The sequence below is a fragment of the Talpa occidentalis genome, unplaced genomic scaffold (assembly GCF_014898055.3).
Source record: "Talpa occidentalis isolate TD23 unplaced genomic scaffold, MPIMG_talOcc4v2.1 talOcc4.7, whole genome shotgun sequence".
Classification (NCBI taxonomy): domain Eukaryota; kingdom Metazoa; phylum Chordata; class Mammalia; order Eulipotyphla; family Talpidae; genus Talpa; species Talpa occidentalis.
The window spans coordinates 21690399-21707036 of record NW_023605083.1 but is presented as its reverse complement, the minus strand read 5'-3'; the positions used below and the strand labels follow the sequence as shown (position 1 = coordinate 21707036).

General features: G+C 40.9%; 1 protein-coding gene across 6 annotated transcripts in view; it reads left to right on the top strand.

Annotated features, from left to right (window-relative positions):
* KDM4C (lysine demethylase 4C) overlaps positions 1–16638 on the top strand; it is a 415273-nt gene that overhangs the window by 39662 nt on the left and 358973 nt on the right. Inside the window, exon 2 of one of the 6 annotated variants that reach the window (XM_037493848.2) lies at positions 1425–1486. The exons of 3 other annotated variants lie outside the window; for them this stretch is intronic. The gene's annotated coding sequence lies outside the window, so the exon portion shown is untranslated. Of the gene's footprint in view, positions 1–1424; positions 1487–11784; positions 11986–12256; positions 12275–16638 lie in introns of those variants that run through there. 2 more of the 6 variants (XM_037493846.2, XM_054689302.1) reach the window with 2 other exon arrangements.

Genomic DNA, 16638 nt, shown 5'->3' with positions numbered 1-16638 from the left:
GTGATATGTACCACATCTTCTGAACAAACATTTTAAAGAATCAAAATAATAAGCTATTCAAAAAAAATAATAAGCTATTCAACTTATCTAGGTATTTATATGTCATATTTTTCTTCCTTTCTGATGTTTCTATTTTCTGATATTTCCCTTATGCCTTTAGTAATTTTTTTAAAGTTGTGGTTTTTTTCCCCAACAAATTCTCTTAGTTTTCTTTTATTTGAACATGTCCTTATCTTATTTCTACTCTTAAAGAGCATTTTTACTAGGTACAGGATTCTGAGTTGACATCTCTTTAATTTTAGCACTTTAAAAAATACTTTCTTTTGTCTCTGCAGTCTTTTAAATCATTGTGTGGCTATAAGTATTCTGTATTCTCTGGTTATCATCAAGCTTTTCTTTGTCTTTAGTTTTCATGTTAATTCAGGTTCATTTGTGGTTTTGTTTAACATCTCACCTTGAATTTATAGGTTGTTGTCTTGACAAATTTGGTAAATTGTTAGCCATTCAAGTATTTTATACATACACAAACACTTTTTCCTCTTTTGAAACACCAGTGACATTAATATTAATCTTTTTGGTATTATTTACATTATTATGGATCCATGAGTTTATTTTTAGTGGAGAGAGGCGCTTCCCCCACCTTCTTGGTTCAATTTCAATAATTTCTATTGTTCTCTTCTCAGTTTAACTGAGTTTTCTGTCATTTATATCTTCTGTATGGTTTTTTAAAAAAGATTTATTTATTTATGTATACAAGAGCTGGGTCACAGGCCAGAGGGTTGTGTGTGTGTGTGTGGGGAGGGGTGAGACTCACCAGACACAGTGGGAAACAGAACAGGCAGATCGACTGAAATACACTGCTGAGGGGAGCAGTGGGCAAGACAGAAGAGGTCTGCTGTGCCACGTGGGTTGCTCCCTGGTTGGCAGGAGATTGAACTGTGCTGCAGCAGCTGTGGATTGCTCCATAGGTTGTGTCTTAACCCCTTGTGCTACCAGGGGGGACCTATGGTGTTGTTGTTTTTTTTTTTTTAAGATTTATTTTATTTATGCAAGAACCTGGGTACAGGCCAGATGTGCAAGAGGATGAGAGGATTCACCGGAGACAGAGCAGGGAACAGAGCAGGCAGACTGAGGAAATACACTGCTGAGGGGAGCAGCGGACGAGACTGGAGAGGTCTGCTCGCCACGTGGGTTGCTCCGAGGCCGGCAGGGATTGAACTGGCACTGCAGAGGCTGCGGACAACTTCACAGCGCTGAGCTCAACCGCCTGTGCCACCAGGGAGGTCCCTGCTATGGTGTTTTTTTAAGTTTTCATTTTATTTCTAAAATTAAGAAAATTGTCTTATTTGAAGAATGGTACTTTACTATATATTTTTTTCATATTAGTAACTAGACTTGAAATGCCCATTTTTCTTTCTCCTTAGGTCTCATGATCCATCTCCACTACACAATTGGGCTGATGGGCTCCACTACCCAGTTAGCTATGGTAAAGTGTTTATGTGTGTTCAAGTAAACTATCAAATACAGTAAAGGATATATTATATCTCAAGTTTCTCTACATTCTTCAAATACTCAACTCTTCTGAGAAGTTATTCTACATGTTTCTCTCAAAGTTTAAATCTCCTTCTGAGATGTTTACATACATGCATTTCATAATGGCATTTAAACACAGGAGGGGCGGGGAATTTTCAGCTGTGTTTCAAATTTTTTATACATGATCGGGAACCTTAATCTTAACCCTTTTGATAAATTGCACTTCTTTTTATTTGAATTTTGTGGTATTGCTGTCTGGTCACAAGAGTGACTAGGAATTAGCTACTCTCCAAAAGAACATACTAAAAAGAGCTGCTAAGAAGTGTCAACTTCACCTTTTTCCTTTTTTTAAATTGAGATATAATTTATATATAATATTGTATAAGTTTAAGTTGTACAATACATTGATTTCTTATATGGTTTATTTTTTAATATTTTTATTTATTTATGCATACAAGAACTGGGGTACAGGCCAGAGGTGCTGGGGGTGGGGTGAGAGGATTCACCAGGGTGGGGAACAGAACAGGCAGACTGACTGAAATACACTGCTGAGGGGAGCAGTGGGTGAGTTAGGAGAGGTCTGCTGCACCATGTGGGTAGCTCCCTGGCTGGCCAGGGATCGAACTTGTGCTGGAGAGGCTACAGATAGCTTCACAGTGCTGTGCTTATAACCCTTGCACCACCAGGGAGGCCAGATTTCTTATACTGCTTTAAATGTTAAGTCTAGGTTTAAAAACAAAAATGATGTTGAAATAGTATCAAACATAGATGTGGCTTTCTTATACAAAAAATGGTGCTGACAAAGGCTTACCCGATATAAAAATAACAGGGTATCAAGAAGACTAATACGTACAGGTGCTAGATAATTAATCCTCTTATTTTAAGTATTGCTAATGAAATTAGGTCAGCAGAAATGATCTTGTCAGTAATAGGGTCTTTAGCCTGTTCAGTGCCGTGACTGAGACACTTTGTGCAGGAAAGCCATAATCACCTTGTACACAGCTATAATCAATTCATGGCTGAAGGAGTATCTGTTTACTGAGTTAATCAGCAACAAGCTTACCTAGAGTTTACATCTGTTTATTTTGTTATTTGTTTGCTGTTGTTAACTAAAGGAAACTAGAGCAAGGGAAAAAAATATAAGATTTTCTGCTTTACTATATGGAATCTACATCTGACTTGTAAGGGTAGATGTAGTAGCTAAGAGACTCACTAACATGAAATCCTCTCCCAGTCTGACCATGCAAAAAACAGACTTCATCCAAATAACATTATGTCATCCTTAGTGAATGAATGAATGAATGAATGAATGAATAAAACAAACTCTGGAGTGTGCAGCTGCCCCCTCAGTGGATCTTCCCAAGTCTTCAACTCCACAACTATAGTTTCCTCCTTATATACTTAAGGGCATTAGAGACTAATCTCATCAAAAACAGAAACCTTATCTGGGGATAGCATTGGGTGGGATGGATTGAGAAACAGGCTGACTTTGTAGTGTCAGTGGTGACAGTCTCTGGAAAAACTTATTTCCAAACTTAGAAGAACTCAGAATTTAGTTCACATGTGACTGTGAAAAACTATTAGCAGCTTCACTTCAACGAAGCAAGAGATGAATAGAGAATAATTGGAAAAAGATCTGGCAAATACGAAGGGCACAGAAAAATCGAAGTAAGGTGTCTGCTGTAACTGTGGCATATTTCTTTCTTTTCTTTAAGATTTAGCACTGGGTGCAGTCAGAAGCGCGGGAAGGTGAGAGAATTCACCAGAGCCAGAAGGGGAGCAGAGTAGGCAGAAGGACTGAAATGCACTGCTGAGGGGAGCAGTGGGCGGCAGGAGAGGTCTGCGCACCATGTGGGACCCACCTCTGGTGGCTGGGGAGCAGCCGGGGAATCGAACCGGTGCTGTGGAGGCTGCGGGCAGCTTCGCAACCCAGCGCTCAACCACTGCGCCACTGGGGAGGCCCACCTTTCTTTAGCAAGAATTAGCTTATATAGCCCATTGATAACTAGGGTGATGCCAGTAAAACAGTGTAAATATTCTGGGTCCAAGTGGAATTTCTCTCTGCACATTAATGTTTGGGAACTATTGAAGAAAGCCTTATAGGAAAAATCTTAAGAAAATGCTGAAAATCATCTAGAAATCCCTATTTTGGTGAAAAAGTGGCTGCGTTAGTTGTTAGAAACCCCCGACTACACTGTTAAACTATTTAGGAATGTTAAACTACTTAGGAAACTGCAGATAAAAAATTATGAAGCCATTTCTCAGTTTGTTAATAAAATTTGATGAAGAATGCTATCCCCACATAAGGTTACTGAGGGGGCAGCTGCACACTCTAGAATTTGATTCATCAATTCATTTATTCATTAAAAAAATTATTTATTTATTTATTTATTAAAGATTTATTTGCATACAAGAACCGGGGTACAGGCCAGATGCGTGGGAAGGTGAGAGGATTCACCAAGAGACAGAGCGGGGAACAGAACAGGCAGACTCTGAAATACACTGCTGAGGGGAGCAGCGGGGCAAGACAAGAGAGGTCTGCTTCACCATATGGGATACTCGCCTGCTGGCTGGGATTGAACCCGCGCTGCAGAGGCTGTGGACAGCTTCACAGCGCTGCGCTCAACTGCCTGCGCCACAAGGGGAGGCTCCATTCATTCATTCATTCATTCATTCATTTAAAGATATATTTATTGAGGTAATATTAATATATATCACAGTGTATATCTTAGGGGTATAGGTTTACATCTCTACAATTCTATGTTATTAATATTTCCCCACAAGCACCACCAAAACCCTAGTAATCTACCATTGGATCCTCCTCTCCATTTTACTCCCTCCCTACCACCTCCCACTTTTGGTAACTTTAGTCCATTGTGGTTTTTCCCCTCCTGTTTTTCACTCCTCCCCCTCTCCTTCCTGCCCATCCCTGCCTGGATGCCTCAGAGCTATGGTCAACTTTCAGGATTTGTCTTTGTCTCACCTTTTGTTTTTTCTATATTCCACATATAAATGAAACCATCTGTATTTATCTCCTTTTGACTCCCCTCACCCACTTAGTATAATCCCTTCTAGCTCCATCTATGTTGGTGCAAATGGCGTGAGTTTATCTATCTTGATTGCTGAGAACACTAGAAAAACAGATCTGCCATACCACTCAGCAGTTCTACTGCTAGGTATCTACCCAAAGAATACAAAAACACTAATTTGAAAGGAAACTGGCACTACTGTGTTTATTGCAATACTATTTACAATAGCCAAGATATGTTAACAGCCTTAATGCCCCCAAGCAGATGAATGGATCAAGATGTGGTTTATATATACAATGGAATACTATTCAGAGGATAGTAAGAAGTGGGATTTCTCAGTGCCATGGATACAAAGCATCCTGGATATAAAGTATCCTAGACACAAAGTTTTAAATTTGCCCTAATCCAGTCCACAACTACTCTGAGATTTTTTTTTTAGGACAACATATTTGGAATTATTGCAGAAACCCCTATAGTAGACAGGCTGTCTCCTTATTTCCATTTTAGTAAAACTGATGTCTTCTCTTCATTCCATGAGGCTCTTTCTAATGTCCATGAATGAGGTTGGGCACACACTTCAGAAGCCTGAGTGTTGCAGGACAAGGATAGATGAAAGCAGGTGAGCCATTATGACCCTTGGAGGAGTCTGTAACGAGAGAAGGTGCAGGTAGAGAGCTTTTTCAATTAGAAAGGGACAAACAACTCACTGAGCCTGCCACAGGCACACTGAAGGCCCTTCTCCTTAAACCCCCTTAATCTCCAGACACACAGCTTCTTGGCTCTTGAGGCTTTGGTCAGTGTTAGGGGCAGCAGGGGTGCCTCATCTTGGTCAAGCCTTTCCCCCTTTTCCCAGAAAAGAAAGGCCCCCTTAAGCTGGGACTTACAGCCAGAGGAGCATACCAACAATCATGAGTGAAGGAAAATTTAGACTTAGGATATTTTCTCTCAAACTTTTTGATTTCTTAAAAATTGTCTTTGTGGATATATCCATCAATATTTATCATATTAGAATTTAAAACAAAAAATTTAAACACAATAAAAAAGAAGTACCCATCCATTAGCCTTCAGAGTAGTGGTAAAATCACTCCTAATTCTAACCTCAGAAAACTCCACTTGCGATTGAGAGGGAATGAAAGAGAAAAAGGCAAATAAAGAGTTATTATGAAAATAATTTTAACTTTGCCTGTTTCTGGAATAAATTTTGAGAACCCCTTCTCTAAAATATCATGCCTGTGGAGCTTAGAAACAGGATCATCAATGCCTAAGGAATTTCATTTTAATTTAAATTTTTATTGAGGTAACATTGATTCACAACACTATATATGTTTTAGGGGTATCGGCTCACACCTATGCAAATGTAAGTTATCATACCACATCTACCACCAAAGCACTAATAAACTTCCACTGTAACCCATTGAGTCCCTTCCCTGTTTGCTCTAAATCTCCCATCCTTGACTTCTGGTTGCTTTAGTTCTGCAGTCAGATTTCTAGGGTTTTGATTTGGTTTTGTCTTTTCTTTTACTTTTTTTTTTTTTTAAATATTCTACATATGAGTGAATTTATGCAGTATTTGTCTTTCTTCTAATTAATTTCACTTAATCTCCATTTCACTCCATTTCACTTAATGTAATCCCTATTTCCTCCATGTTGTTGCAATTTGGCAAAGTTTTTTTTTTTTTATTTCTAGATATTGTCCCACTGTATATATACAGCACATCTTTTTATTCATTCATTTATTGTTGAGCACTTAGGTTGTTTCCATAGCTTGGCTGTTGTAAATAGTGCTGCAATGGACTACGAGTGCATATATCCCTTTGATTTAGTGTTTTCATATTCTTGGAGTGGATGCATTGAGAGGGATTGCTGGATCACATGTAGCTCTCTGTTTAATATTTTGGAAACTTCATACTCTTTTCTATAGGGATATATGCACTTGTAGTCCATTGCAGCACTATTTACAACATCTGTTGAAGTTAATCTGGACGTTCTGGAATAAATTTGTCAATGAACTATCATACTTATAGGGTATTTCCAGGGATGTCACTAATTGTGTCTTTATGACATTTCTCTTTTAGTGTGACAATTCTTTTTCAACAAAGATCAGAATAAACCCAGTAAGTAAACATCAAGTTATGTGAAGGATAAACTTAAATTGAATAGAAAAAAATAAATTTCTGAAAAGGTGTCATACTATCAACAGAAGACTCACAAGCTAATAATTCACTTAAAAAGACTAGCCAACAAAATAGAAATATATCTCTCTGATAAAAAGGCTGGGTAAACTTAGAAAACACTAGGAAAGTAATGTACAACCAGTGAAACATAGTCTTGTTATTGTGTGTACTGGAAAGAAAATATGAATAAACCTGTAGAAAAGTTTCATGTTCATGGAAAAATAAGAATTCAGTTGCCTTTAAGTGATAAGATAGTTTTTGATGAAACAAAATTACTTGAAGAGATAGTCAAGCACCAGCTCTGTCAAGCTACAGGAAGAGGAAGTTACAGTGAGCAAAATATCAAACTCAAGAAAAAATGAAAGTACTTCAGATATATCCAAAAGGGAGGAAAAGCTCTCTCGATTATAAAACTGATGAAGAAAAAAAATGATGATGCTCCTATTTACAATAGCTAAGCTATGGAAACAAGCTAAGTACCCAGTACCCACTGAGTGGATGAAGATGTCACACACACACATACTCACTCACACACTCACATACATACACGAATACGAGTCAGCTATAAAAAAATGAAATCTTGCCATTTGCAACAACATATATGGAACTAAGTGGAGGAGATCATGCTAAATGAAATAAGTCAGAAAGAGAAAGACAAAAACTGTGGGATTTCATTCATAAGTGGAATATTGTAGGGTAAATGGTTTTCAGGCTTTTCTGCCCTCCCACCATTAGGATTGCCCTGCCTGAGGGGGCACCTGCAGTTGGTACATTGTTGTAAGCTTTGTTGTTTACTTCTGTGGACCATGGCTCAGTATTGAGATATTCCCCAAGAGGAGCAGAAGCAGAAGAAAGAGGCAGGACAGAAGAGAGAGCAGGCCAGAGAAGCCCAGAGTGAAGATTTACCCCGGGTTTGGAGGCCTTCTGGTCTCCTGGTCCCTTCCCCAACCCCTGCCTGCTAGTGTACTTAGTTGCTGCACTACATGTAAAAGCTCAATAAAAGCCTGAGAAAGCCACCCAGGGCTCCAGGACTCTTTTACCCGTCTGCTCAGATCATAGATGAACCAGCTCTGTGGTCATCCTGGCACTACAAATATAAAGAAACAGAGCAAGGAACAGACAAATACAAACCATTACAAATCTGTCTACAGAACTGAGGCTACCAGAGAGGGAGGGTTGGCAGTGAGGAATTAAAAGGGAGAGGGGGCCTAACTGACAAAGGTAGACTATAGTGGGGGCTATTGGTGCTTTGATGTTAGGCATGGTATGGTATATGTATAAAATATATACACACACATACATGTACATGTACACACACACAGTAAAGGAAATGAAAGAATTAAAGAGAGAAAACTCTTTCAGTGAGTGAAATTATTACTGAAGCCCAATAGGACCAAAAGGAAAAGGATATTGTTTTCTTTCACATGTTTTTGCCTTAAGTTTTCTCCTTTTTCTAATACAACAACAAAAAAATTTATGGATAAGGAAGTGGAAGGTGTGCAGAAGTTTCATCCTTTAGTTTTCAAGTTGAGTCAACCCGTGTGGCCCATCTGTCAAAATATGGTTGGTAAAAAAATTTAATGCAAAAAATAAAATTAATTGTTTGGAAAGCTTTTTTGGTTAAATGTCACATATATAAAGGTATATAAGTAAACCAACTTAATGAATTATCACAATTATTACCATTCAAGTACAAAAAATAGAACATAACCAGCAACTCAAGTTTCCCTACCCTACCACTCCCAATCACTCTGTTTTCCTCTTCAAAGACAACCATTATTTTGACTTTTTACATTGTGGTTTTGTCGGTTTTTAAATGTTACACAAATGTCACCACACAGATGATTGACTGCTTTCATTTAACTGTGTTTGTGAGGTTGAGCCAGTTCTAATTTACATAGCAGTAATTCATTCTTTTTTATTGTGTAGTTTTCTGTTGCAGAAATATACCAGCACTTACACAACACCATTCTACTATTCCATATTTGCATTATTTCTAGTTTAGTGTGGCACATGTAATGCTGCTATACCTTGTACATGTCATTTCATGTATATGTATATATATTTCTATGGGTGTTTCTATTTCTCCTCATCACTACCACCTTTTTTATTTTTTTTTGGTGGGACCCTCGCCGGCGGCCGGGGATCGAACCGGCGCTGCAGAGGCTGTGGGCAGCCTTGCAACCCAGTGCTCAACCGCTGCACCACCAGGGGAGGCCCACTACCACCATTTTTTTAAGGAACTTTTTTTTTTTTTAAAGATTTATTTACTTATGCATACAAGAACTGTTGTGTGAGCCAGAGGTGCAGGGGGTGAGAGGATTCACCAGAGAGAGTGGGGAGCAGAACAGGCAGATCTACTGAAATACACTGCTGAGGGGAGCAGGAGTGAGACAGGAGAGGTCTGCTGTTCCATGTGGGTTAGCTCCCTGGGGGAGGATCTCCCTGGTGCTGCAGTGCCTGTTGATAGCTTGATAGTGCTGTGACTTAACCCCTTGCACCACCAGAGAGCCCCCACAATTGGAGCTTTTAATTGGATCTAAATAATCTACTATATGGTTAAAATGTTAATTTTCATTGTAATTCACAACCTAAAAGTATTTTAGTACATTAAGGATGCAACACAGTCTTCTGTGCCATGAATCTTGTTGATTTTCTAGCAGGCTTACTTCAGTATCCATAACTGTTAAATGCTTAATAGTTTCACACAATACTTCACACTTTTTAATATATTTTGATATTTTACAGTATCTTCTTTGATGTTCAAAAATGCTCAGAGCAGTCAGCGAGGCTGATATATCACTTTCATTTTTCAGTTTTAAAAATGAAACCTAATTTACTATGTTCAACAAATGTTATTTGTTGAACATCATGCATCTGTAAATTGTGACACAACTTGAGTTCAATTTTCCAGACTTTCAATTCTGCTGAACCATGTTCTAGTATAATACAGCATATGTATTCCCAAAGACTCTGTTTTATTAGCTGATTGACATATTTTTAAATCTCCTTCCGTTTTCATACCTGTAATAAGGAGATAATAATAACACCTATTCATTGAGTGATTATTAAGATTAGTTAGTATGGTCCTCCCCGTTGGTGAAGCAGGTTGAGTGCTGCGCTGTGAAGTTGTCTGCAGCCTCTGCAGTGTGGGTTCCATCCCAGCCAGCAGACCATGGTGTGGCAGCTCTCTCCTGTCTCGCCCACTGCTCCCCTCAGCAGTGTATTTCTGTCTTCTGCCTATTCTGCTCCCTGCTCTGTCTCTGGTGAATCCTCTCACCCTCTCGGGCCTCTGGCCTGTACCCCAGCTCTTATAAAAAATAAATAAATCTTTTTTAAAAAAAGATTAGTTAGTATATCTGAAGTTCATAAAAAAAGTGTTAAGCCTACAATAAGCCCTAAATAAACTCGTTAAGAAATATACCTATTTTAGCACATCCAGCTGAGGTGCAAGGAAGATTGGCATTCTCATAGTACAGACATTTGGGAAATTCCCATTTGTGTGTACATTTTTAGAAGTATATGTGGGTACTGGAGCCTAAGTCTTTTTTTTTTTTTAATCGAGGTAAATTTGATTTACAACACAGTTTTAGGGAGATAGGTGCACACCTCTTCAAAAGTATGTTGCTACACCACACCCACCACTGAAGATTCTCTACTATAGTCCTTTGGTTCTTCCCTTTTCCCGTCTGGTAACCTCAGTTCTGCAGTCAAGATTTCTAGGGATTATTTTGGTTTAGTTTTGTCTGCTAGTTTGCTTTTTTTTTTCTTTATATTTTAAGTGTCAGTAAATTTATCCAGTGTTTTTCCTTCTCTTGACTTACTTTGCTTAGCATCATCCCTTCCATATCGGTCACAACCTTTTATTCTAATGTAATAACTTGAAGAAATGTGGGTGACCCCCTAATCCCATTAGCTTTATTTTACTAAACCATATTCCGCACCATCTTCAATTGCTTTTCCCTTAGAGGAGGCTGTGCTAAGTCGGTCTGTTGAGATACTTTAAAAAATCTACAAAGTATTGTAGCAAAAAACTCCAGCATATTAGACACCCCAAGTGTACTGCAAGGATCCGTGCAGTCTTTCTTAGCTGATAAGACGTTAGAGGACTCGTTACAAGGGGCCCAGCTGGGAACTTTGCAGGAAGTTAAAAATAATTGTTTAGCTTGCAAAGCATCTGGTGCCCAGCCAGTCACTGGCAGTTTCTTTGGACACCTTGGAAGGCGGAGTTACAGCGCAGAAGCAACAGGTTGTAGCAAACTAATTTAAGTACTACGGAAGCACCTGCATCTCCAACTACTACAATGAGGCTAAACTGTGTTAACCCCTAGTTTTTCAAAGACCTCCAACCCGGTTTCACAATGAAGCCACCCTCGTGTCTCCCCACATCCTGCCCACACCTGCGCCGGGCGAGACATGCTCTGTAGCGGTGCCTGCAACACTGGACAGTTTCTCTCCCCGTGGCTAACACCCCTGCCTCTCGACAGTTACTCCTTCGAGTTGGCAGGTGGCCTCTCTGCCCACTCGGCATCTTCCACCGTTAGGAGGCTCAGCAGATCTGGCCACACGACGCTGTCACTGCTGCCCACCAGGCAAACCCCGACATCCCAGCCAGGCTCCGTAGGGCATTCCGAAGCCCCACCCATAGCAACGCTACTCTGACGTCCGCGCGCCGGAGGCCGCCATAGGCCCATGCCGGAGCCCAGGAGGACGTGTGGCGCGTGTACTCCATCAGGTCCAGCCCCGCGGGAACCCGGTAGGCGCTTCCGGGCAAGGTTCTCTGCACCTGTTCCTTCCTTCTGCTCAAGTGTCTTCCCTCCTTGGAAAAAAAAGGGGACACGCCCGACTCCCGAGAACAAGATGTACGTCGCAAACCCAGAGGAGGAACAACGCGGAAGATTAAGTTCAAAGCGAGAAGGTGCCAGGCACCTTTAAGCGGCTTGCAAGGTCACGTGACCCACCCGGGGCCGAGCCCTCGCGGTCACGTGACGGCGCGCGCGTCCTCGCGCGGGGGCCGCCGACTAGCGCTGTGCGCGCGCCTTCGCCGCTGCCTCCCATCCCCTCGACGGGAGGGTGAGGAACCGCGGAGTGATCGGGCGCCTGGGTCCCGGTGCGCGTGCGCAGCGCACAGCTGTCACCCTGTGCGGAACAAGTCTACCAAATTGCCCAAATCTTCCTGGGCCGGAGAGCCCCCTCTTCCTTCTTTTCGTCTTCCTGGGGGGCTTCTCCTTGCCGCATCCGCGCGCCAGGTAACCGCTTTTCCGGAGTCCGGCGGGGCTGGGGGGGGGCAGGGAGGGATGGAATGAGCGGCCCAGGCGGTCTTTCCGGCACTTGCCCCCCTCCGCGCGGGGCAGCGCTGGCGTCCAGTGGCGCGGAGACGCCGGGCCGGAGACGCCGCTGGGTCCGCGACCGCCACGACTGTCACCCTGGGGGGAGAGAGAGCGGCCGGCCCTGGTCGCAGGGGAGGGAGGCAGGATCCAGTGACAGCCCACTCCGGCCTCTCGGGGGTTCGGTCCCCGCGCTCGCCGTTCTCCCGGGGTACGAAGTTGGGGTCGCGCTCTTGGGGGCTGAGGAGCACGCGGAGGGTCGAAGGATGCGGGCTCCGTTCTCTTTCCCTTCCATCCCTGTCTGCGGCGGACTCCAGGGAGGCCCGGGCCTGGCGCGCCCCTTGGACCGTTTCTTCCCTGGCACTGTCACGGCCCTCGGGGGGGAGCGTTGGGGGCTTCCCTCTAGACTTGCCCGTCGGAGGCAGCCAGCTCCCTCTCGGGTTTGTCCTCAGCCCCCAAAGCTTGGGCTTTTGTTTTTTCCGGCACCGGCCCGTTTCTTCCTGCAGTTGCTGAAGCCACGATGCGGTGCAGACAGTGGATGCTTAATAAATGAGTTGGGTCGTGTCGCGTGAAATGTCAGGCACGGGACGTGGCGTGGGGTGGGGATGTGGGGGAGGCAGCCAGGCGAAGTGGGGCTCCGAGCTTGGGGGTTTCCTCTCGCCTCAGCCAATGAAACGGGCAGACCTCGGTTCGGATGCTTTCAGGGTGAACTGGAGCCAGGCTCCGTCTTCAGCTGCACTGAGCACATCTGCTCGTGGTGGCTTTGATTGTGGGCGATACCTGGGAGTGGCTTTGACTAGTTTCCCCATCCCCATTTATACCTCGGAAGAGAGCGAACTTGAAAAACAAACAAGTCTTGATAAACTAACACCCCCCCATCCCCCCCCGCGTGGTGATACCTCAAGCGCTGCGTCTAAAGCAAGGCTAGAAGTTGCAGTTGGTTCTTCTTTATCTCGGTGAAAGTTCTGGCGGACTTGGTCTTCCACATAGGTGCCGACCACATCTTTGCCCTAAACGTTCCGCTTTAATTTGCAGGATTTTTAGTTTTAACCTCGGGAAATTCGGCTTCACGGTTTCTGTGGCAACGATTATTAATCTTCTAGTTTCGAGGTGTGTCGTCGTAGTTAAAAATTAGCGCCTAATGCTCCAAGCTCCGTTTTTACTTTGTAGCACACTCGTCCTTAAGACCATTCATTATATTATCTTGCTGATCCGCTCTCAAGCCCATGTTTTGTTTTGGAATGTATATTACAGGGTGTCCCGGTTTTTTGAAATCCTGTGTCTTTCAATTTAAGGTGTTATGAAACGTTTGCTTCGAATTTTTGTAGCACCCCACGAACTTAGTATAATACAATTTAAATCGGAGACTTGTTTTATATTAAGACTTTAGTTGTTGGAAAAAAGTTTGAAATAATCGTTTTAAATATTGCACGTGCAGAAGTGCTTAAAGAAAGTTCTTTATCATTCCATAGGAAAGAAAAATTTAAAAAATCGCACAGGTATTTAGTCTAAAAAAAGTTTCTTAGATTTGAATTTCATTTAAAGGATGGAAAACTGTTCTCTTGAGTTCTCTGCTGGACATCTTCTGAACCGGGGACTAGGTTAGGTGTCCCTAGGGTGCAGTCTATGATTCTATTTCTTTTCTTTTCTCATTCTTTTGTAGTTGTCTCTGAAGTGTTTCTCCCCTATTTGAATCTTAGAACTTTGAGGACAGATTTTGTGAGTTTTTTAAATTGTATTTACAGCAGTTTACCTCAGTGCCCACAGTGCTCATAATCTCATTTTAAATAACTTTATTGAGAAACAATTTACAATCATGCAATCCACCTATGACTGAATATTATTTAAAGTGTATTATTCAGTGGTTTTACTATGTGTATAGAATCGTGCACCCATCACCACAACAAAGAAGTTTTATCACCTCAAAGAGAAATCCTGTTCCCATTAGCAGTTGTCCAATTCTGTACATCTCCCACATTCTCTTGCCCCAGGCAACAACTAAACTAGTTTCTGTCTGAATAAATATGCCTATTCTGGACATTTCCTATAAATGGAATCATGTCTGTCTGTCTGTCTTATGTGAATAGATTCCTTTACTTAGCTTATGTTTTTCAAGCTTCAATCATATGGTATCATCTACCAGAACTTTATTTCATCTGATGACTGAATATTATTCCATTGTGGATATATCACATTTTGTTTATTCATTCATCCTTCTGTTGATGGGCATCTGAGTTGTTTCTTCTTTCTGGACATTATGAATAATGTTGCTGTCAACATTCATAAACGAATTTTTATGTGAATGCATTTGTTGTTTTTTTTTTGCTCGTGGGTCTATATCTAGTAGTGAAATTGTTGGGTTAAACATTCTTTCTTGAATGCATGATAAGCTAGGGATAGTTTTGAGGGATACTTTCTTTACACCCATGAGGGGCCTATTGACTCTTTCTCTGCTACCTTGTCCACTTCTCTAGAAGCCAGACTTCTCTGTGTGGGTCTTTACGCTGCATATAGTGCTGTATTTTTCTTAGTTGGATGTCATTAAGAGTATCCCTTTCTGTTAGCTTAATCTTTCTTCATACATTTAATGATTATTCCCTTATTTGTTATGTATTTATTAAAGATGGGGCTAAACAGGTATATTTCATATTGTTATTAAACTGTCTGATGCAGATCTTTCAGTCTTTTAAAATTCATGTTCTCTTTTTTAATATAAATACTTAATGTTCCTCTCCTCACTTCCATTTCTAATATGAATTTCCTGGGAATTGTGCCATATTAAAGGCACTGTATTTTCTTTATCCCTACCAATCTAGGAGCCTTTATGAAGCTTAAAATACATATTTAAAATATTGGATCACTATCTTTTTCTTCCTTGCACCTTCCCAATGACCTTCCTATTACCCTTTCCCTACCCCTCTTTGGGAGAAGATGCTGATAATCTAAGTCCATCTAAGGACTATCCATCTAAGGCTTTGCAGGGCCTGAACCTTTTTCCACCTAAGCAATTGAACTGTCCCTTTAAGGAGGGATCGGCCTTGCTTCTCCTTCTGGGCCTTCCATCATTCCTTCCCTAAGGGTGAATTCCTAATTCTCAGGTTTTTAGTTGAAGCTTTGCCCAGCTGGATCTCCTTTCCACCTATCTCATCTTTCTCCCCAGTTCCCTGGTTGGGTACCCTGTTTACATTCTTGTTCCCTCTGCCTAGACTGCTACCTGGACCTGCACTTATTTGGTTAATTCCATGTCATTCTTCAGATAGCTCAGTTGTTACTTCTTTCAATTTTGTCTTTTCACTATCCTGTACACTTCCCATAGCAGCATTCTGTAATCTCCTTCGTGGTCATGAACGTTACACCATTAATTTCTGTATCACTCTTCATTCTCTATCCCTATTATGCAACAGGTAAAGCTTCACATAAAATATTGAAAGTGTTTAGTTACTTCTGGGTGATAAAGTTAAAGATTATTTACTTCTTTTGTGCATGCTTGCATTTTCTCCTGTGTGTTACAATGACCTTTGTGAATGGGAAAAAAACCTTCATAAATATCCATGTGTTTTAGAAAATGTGGAAACAGGAGTATTTAGAGGAAAAAGAAAATTTATCAGTAATTTCCATTTTTATTTCTGTAAATTTCCTTTTAACCTTTTTTAGTATTGTTTGTGTTAATAACCTCGATGAGGTTTTACTATAGCTTCAGCATCAAACTTTTATTACATTTGATTCTTTCTGATATCTAGGGGCTTTTGGGGAATGGTGAAGATAGTTATTGGTTGCCTAAGGATGGAATTTTTGGTGTTTAAACTGATCCTTAGGGAATGGAACCTAGCATCTGATACTATTAGGATATGATTACTACAAATGTCTTAAGTGACTAATTTCCCATTTTCCTGAGAATCATACTTTACTAGTACTTTTGTATGTTTCATAGTACAGTTTTTCTCACACAATTACTTGGTATTTGCTGTTTGTCTTATTTTTTGCTGTGCAGTTTATTCTGCTTAGCAGTTGGTAAAATATATTTAGTTCATATTTTAGCACCTACTATGTCCTATATATTGTGTTAGATGTGGAATATACAACAGTGAACACAACAGAAATGATACCTTAGACTTTTGTAAGAGGATGAATGTTTAGTTACAGTGTTTCTGTACATTTTCAAGTTCATGGTGGCAGAAATTACTGCTCTCTAGAATGTTTAACATTTATAGTATTCTAGTTTCTTCTGGGTTTGTATAATAGATTACTGAGGATAAATATTTAAGGAATAGAATAATATGTCATCAAAACCTTTTTGGTGACTACTTCTTTTATATCTCTATCTATAATCTTTTTCTATATCCATCTACTTCCAGTTATTAATTTCACATCTCTGACTTGTTAACTGAAACAAGCCGAACTCCCATCTTCTCAGCTTTGCTCTTTGGGTTTCTCATGCATCTCATTCCATTTCATTGCTGACTCAGAAACCTGAGAGTTTCCCTCATGGAACCTCATGGTTGGTCATTTCAGACAGCCAAACAATCACCAAAATTGGTCATTCTGGCTTCTGAAATATGTACTGGATCAGACCTG